Here is a 6,769-nt window from a genome sequence, read left to right as displayed (position 1 = left end):
GGGGGGGGGGGGGGGGGGGAGGAAAGCAAGCTTTTTTGGAAGTCTTGTGGTTGACCTAGGAGGCATACATCTGATTCCCTTCATCTCATACAGGTCATCAAGGAACTGTTGTAACTCAACAAATAAAAGAAATAAGCACAAGTACGTGTTTCAGTAAAGCAGTTCAGTTCGGAAGGTCTCTCTTGCTGTGGATCAGGTACAGGTTTATATCCTCTCAGAGTTCAGTACCAAACTACCACATTTCATTTGAAATGTCCATATAAAAAATAATACCAGTTACAGAAAAAACACAGTAAGCAAGCTTATAATTATCTGGCAAGTATAAATATTTACCCCTCTGTATAAAAGTTTGCTGTACGTACTTTGATATGGGCTTTTGCCTGAGGTGATGGTGTGGGGAGGGCACGTGCACCCCTGTCCCTCTGGATGAGGGGTGGGATGCCCTCACCTTCTCCAGCCCAGAGCTGTATTTGGCAGGTCAGCCTTGCCCAGTACCCAGACTCCCACCCAGCTGCTCCTCCCACGGCGGGATGGGGGTGGAAACGGGGAACAGTAGGAAGGAATAATCTTGGGGTTTGGGATGAAGACAGGGAGACCACTTGCCTATTACAGCCACAGGCAAAATAGACTTCAAAATTAACTCAGTTTATTGCCAGTTATTGCCGTTGTTGTCCGTGTTGCCACACGGCACAGCAGCGTGGGCAACGTGCCGCAGCAGTGGAGCACCCCTGGGGGGGCTGGCGGCGGTGCCGTCTCTGCTACCAGATCACGTACGTGCGTCTGCCTCTGCATCTTAAAACCTCCTGGTACTGTGCTAGGAAAACTTTCCAGGATAATCATGTTTATCCAACCTCCATTTAATTACAATTCACCTTTACCTGAATCACAGCGATGTTCTCTAGCATCAGTTGCTGCCTTGTATTGCTCACCACAATTAACTCTATTAACCTTCATTTATGCAAGCGCGTTTTTACATTTTATAGGAACAGTGTTGTTTTGCAATTTCAATCCTAATTCTTTTTTCCCACTAAAACATAACAATTTCAGCCATAACAACATCTTATTACAGCTGTTTCATACACACACTAAATACGTGGCTATATTCCCTGAGATCTGATTTGCTTCATTAGCGCTACAGCACCCATAGAGGAACTGGAAGTGAATTGCTATTTTGTATGCTGTCTGGGGCCATACATTGCCTTCTGCTTAATAACATGAAGCCAAATCCCAATGGCCGAGCGCACACTTGCAGAGTGCCACCAGTGGCTTTTTGGTGTGATACCTGGCAAGGTCCAGGCACACCTTCCTCCTCCGGGTGGCTGCAAAGCCACCGTATTCAGGTGTGTGGCACTGGTGAGGATAAAAGTGGTGGAGAAAAGTAGCTGAGACATCTCAAGATTTAAAACAGAAAGCAACTTTCTATCAACTGTCTTGAGCATAAAAGCCACAACCATTTCCCCCTAAAAACATCCATGAAAGATATCCTACTTTACTAATTTTTTGTGTTCTTCCCACTTCTTTTCCCTGAATTTCTCTTTTAACACTTTTTTTGGGAGTCCTGCCAGCCTCTACATATATTTCTCTTTTCCTTCAAAATATTATGCCTAACTTCCATGTCTGCATTTCTCTTCTTTACCTATATTTAATTTAGCAGAATGAAAGCTGAGGAAGAAATATTACACCTTCAGTTTCCAAGGTTTCTAGAGCTGGCAGCTTTTCTCCTGTGGTTTTCTCCAACTTTCCCATCATGCTGGCTCACTTAAAAGGTGGTATGAAGTCAAAGTCTACAGCCTGTAGTTCAGCATCATCTGGATGCAAATATTTTACCGTATGTTGAGGTCAATAAAGTGAAATTATTTCAGGGAAATAATTTTAATTTTACTGAGAGTCTGATTTCTATGTGAAACAGTAGCAGTATAACAATTAATGTATTGCCTATGAAAATCTGGATGTATGATTATATCAGTATACCATATGATACGCGATGGTTTATATTCAAAATAAAAGTCAAGGAATTCATCCCGCCAAAAACTGAACAATTAATCCCAGAGAACAATGTCATCCAAAGCAGCCCTCTCCACATTCTGCAACTATTTGCACTTTAATGTGGCATGTGTCTCTACATAAATACATATATATGCATATACATATAAACATATATAAATACACTATGTTGAGCATATATGTTATATAATGTATATTATGTATGCATAATAGAAATACCTACCTACCTACCTACCTACCGATATGTGTGAGCGTGTGTGTGTGTGTGTGTGTGTGTGTATACATATGTTCCTGACCTCACCTTGGTAAGCTTTTCATGTAACATCACAGTAAACTAGCTTCTGAGGCCATTCAGGAACAGACACCCACCATTACTGACCAAGTCACACGGGAGAGCAGGTCTCCAGGGACATTCCTGAGATCACTGTGATCTGCATAAGCCACATGGAACTTGCAAGTGGTGAACTCTGGATGGTGGGTCAGATCGACTCCTTCATTTTTTGACTGATGTCCAGCACCCCATCCAAACCTTCAATGACTGACCTCTACCAAAGCTCCAGACATCTCTTAGTGGCAAATACTTCAAGGGGAATTAAAAAGAAGAAATCACATAAGGACAAGGATGTGACTTGTCAACTTTAATCTTCTCTACAGTGCCGAGTGAATCATGATGGCAGTTTCTCCTTGATAATCCCTCACTCCATCCTGCCCTGTAATGGTAAAGGCCAGAAAAATAGTGCTGCATTCGCCGGCGGTTGTCAGCCTTTGGGATGGAGTACCAAAATGAAAGTATATGGATTTGGTTTTTGTGGTTTTGTAAAAACATGCATTTTTTTGTGTGGAAAGTGTTAATTCTAAACCAACTGCCCATGTCACAGCCAGCCCCATTTGCCCACAGGCTAGCTGTCGTGCTGTTCCACCCACACGAGGGATGCGGCATGGAGACTTCCTTTTCATGGAGGACTGGCCCCGTGCCTCCTGAGTGGTGTTCCTACATGACACCTGCAAAATAATTATCAACCACAATATAAATATCAACACATATCATAGAATCATAGAACCATAGAATCATAGAATCATAGAATCATAGAATCATAGAATCATAGAATGGTTTGGGTTGGAAGGGACCCCTAGAGGTCATCTAGTCCAACCCCCCTGCAGTGAGCAGGGACACTGCTAACTAGATCAGGCTGCTCAGAGCCCCGTCCAACCTGGCCTTGAATGTTTCCAGGGATGGGGCCTCCACCACCTCTCTGGGGAACCTGTTCCAGTGTTTCACCACCCTCATTGTAAAGAACTTCTTCCTTATATCCAGTCTAAACCTACCGTGGTTTAGTTTAAAACCATTACCCTTTGTCTTGTCACTGCTGGCCCTACTAAAAAGATTTTCCCCATCTTTCCTATAGGCCCCCTTTAGGTACTGAAAGGCCGCAATCAGGTCTCCCCGCAGCCTTCTCTTCTCCAGGCTGAACAAGCCCAAGTCCCTCAGCCTGTCCTCATAGGAGAGGTGCTCCAGCCCCCGGATCATTTTTGTGGCCCTCCTCTGGACCCGCTCCAACACTTCCATGTCCTTCTTGTGCTGAGGGCTCCAGAGCTGGACGCAGTACTCCAGGTGAGGTCTCACCAGAGCAGAGTAGAGGGGCAGAATCCCCTCCCTCGACCTGCTGGCCACGCTTCTCCCGATGCAGCCCAGAGTACGGTTGGCCTTCTGGGCTGACAGCGCACATTGCCGGCTCATGTCCAGCTTTTCATCCACCACATACACAAGCTCAAAGGAAAACTAATACTCTAAAAAAATGAAACCATCCTAATGTCAAGAAAATGAGTATGTGTTCCACAGAGTGAAGTCTATGCTTTTAGATTTAACACACTTTTATGAACACTGTTAGGCAATGCTATAATCAGTGCACAATCTTGCCGTGTGAGAGCATTAAATGCTTTTCCTACGTGCCCCATCTGATGTGGTTACATTGCTGTACCTCGTGACAGAGTTCAGGCGCAGCCGTCACACACATATCCGTGTTGAGGTCATTGGGATGACTTAGAAAGGGAACTGTTCCCACTGGTGTCATACTCGTGGGAGTCTCCACCTTTCAAATGGCAGACATTTGATGGCTTTCTAAAAGCTGTATTCTACTCAGTCTTGGAGCCCCAGGGAAGGTTCCTGTCTCTAATTCAGGGGTCACTCATCTCTTCCCTGGGAATAAGAGGTGGTTTGCTGGAGGCCAGCTGCAGGCCGGTCTTTCAGACCTCTGCGTACCTCAAACATTCCTCAGGCCACATTTTCTGCAGATCCAGATTCAGATGACTCCATGCAGATCTCACTGGGATTTTAAAGCCAAGAAATAACGTGGGTATTTTTGGAACTGCCTATACATCACTGCCACAATGTACAGGGTTACAGAAGAAGTGCACTTTCACACTGAAATAATTTACTTAGTAGAAATAAGGACTTGTCAGTAACGATTACAGATATTTTCTGCATCACATAAATCAGTAATTAGCACAGGGCTGGGACTCAGGAAATACTGATTCTAAACTAAATTCTGTCACTCATCCCTTCTGTGGGCCTGGAGCGAGTACTTTTGTCTGTCTTTCTGCTATAATAATCACCTGTCCCAAATGAGTGTTTTGTGAATCACGTATCAGACTGAAGCTGCAGAAAGCCCAGGCAGGTAGGCAGGAGCCCTCAAAGCAAAACAATGAATTTGAGAAACCCAGAGAATTGGGTTTTCAGAAACTCTTGAGCACATTTCTTAAACACATTTCAAGTCAGTTATTCAAAAGCATTTTTCCAGCAAGAAGATCTCATCACTTCTGTCTGTTAAAGCAATAAGTAAAGAAGTGATTACATAATATGTCACAACATAGAAAAAAAAACCATGATACCAAACGGTCTCTCAGGCCATACCTCAGAAATCCATAATTTTACAGAAAGTTTCTTAGGAAACTGATCATATTAGTGCTGATAATGATGGGCCAAAGTGTCCGGTAGCCCAAGCCTGTTATTCCTGGACATCCCACATCCCTGCGCTGCAATTCATCTCCAGTTTTACTGAAAAGCTCTTTGGACTTGAAAGAGAATGTGACAAGAAGCAGAAGCTCACTTTTAAGCTCAGATTAAAAACCAGAGCAAACCAAAAAGTTCTATGCATAACAGAACTAAACCCATCGCTGGCGGACAGTATGGATTTATTTATGCATATGAAGAATAAAATACATTTTTCTGAGCTGGATGCAGCTTTCTTGTGATGTGAACAGGAGCCACAGCACTGCACACCGTGAGTGGGAGCGCACACATCGCTCCACGATATCGTGGGCTGCGTGACTAATAACAATTAAAAGTCATTGAACCGCCACCTACTGTAAATGACAATGCTGTAATTTACAGAATGTGATCTGGAAGAACATTTTAAACCTAACCATCGTGTGGTACTGCGGCATTTTCTTTCTGCCTCTATATAGCTTAACCCCTCAGAAAGGTTTCTTTCACTAATCCAGTGGGCCTGGCTGGGGAGGAGGAGCAGGCGAGGCTGGAGCACAGCTCCTCATCTCTGAGGGCAGGGACAGGGTGCAGAGCCTGTGAGCACGAGTCCCTTGCGAGAACAACCGCCCTAGGAGAGCGGGAGGGAGCAAAAGCAGGTCTGGAAACAAGGTCCAGCTGAACCTATGTTGCCTCAGACTGCAGATGGTCTAACTGGTGGAGATTTTGCTCCCTCGGCTGACTTGTAGTGGATATTGTGAAACATTTGCAAAGAGAAATTTGCAGGTTTGTGTCTCAGACATGCATCTCATAGACCTTAATCTACAGCTGCTTCGGCTCCAGGGTTATGCAGATGATCCCTGTTCAGGAGCTGCTGCCTCTTCCGACAGCCTGTGCCTCCAAACTAACCAGCACATCGCAGCAAACAGACGGGGAACAAACCACGAACTCAAGTGTGTTGGCAATGAGCAAACTATTTGTTAAGGGTGAACAAATACATGGGAACAACAAAGAAATATTCTGCCCACCTGTAGTTCACAAGCAAAAAGGACAGCAATAATTGATGAACATCTCTTCCCTGCAAATAGCAGGTCCATCCATATCATATCTGGCTCTGACTGAACATTCGCTTAAAAGTTGGCAGAAGTAAGTGGGAACACTTATGACTTCAAATATCATTATAGTCAATGCTGAATGTTTTACATTATTTCAGGTCTGTGCACATTAATTAAGCTTTCTAGGAGTTTTCATAATAGATTCTCACTGATCATAGAAAAAAGCCACAAAGTTGAGAACAGATCTTGATTCTCACAAGACAAAAGTAACAGATGCTGCAGAAAGGACTGAGCTTTCCTAATTCATAACTTTATTAGGAGACAATAAATATTACCCTAAGCCCATTTACCTTTCTTTTGAGTCCCCACAACATTCCCTCTGCAATCTTTCTGGATTTCAAGAAACAGAAACTATTACCAGTAAGTCCTTCTTTATCTGCAAAGAATGCACGGTCCCTTGGCTTTTGCCATAATTTGTAGTTTAGCACCACCTTCCTAGACATCAAAGAATGACAGCTTTGCACTGCCAGACCTTTTGCTTTGAAGCCTTCATACAAAAGCAAAGAAAAAAGAAAGTACAAAAAAGGGTGGTCATTTCCCAATCTGTTATAATTACTAGACATTTTTAGTAATGAGATGGAGTTCCCCATCCTCAGCAATTTTTAAACCTCAGCAGTTCTTAGAAACTATCCCACAGACCAGCATTCCTGGTAGCATGTCAGTTATG

This window comes from Egretta garzetta, unplaced genomic scaffold, assembly GCF_000687185.1.
Source record: "Egretta garzetta isolate BGI_Z169 unplaced genomic scaffold, ASM68718v1 scaffold126, whole genome shotgun sequence".
NCBI lineage: Eukaryota > Metazoa > Chordata > Aves > Pelecaniformes > Ardeidae > Egretta > Egretta garzetta.
The sequence above is the reverse complement of the archived record's forward strand: the minus strand, read 5'-3'. Positions refer to the sequence as shown.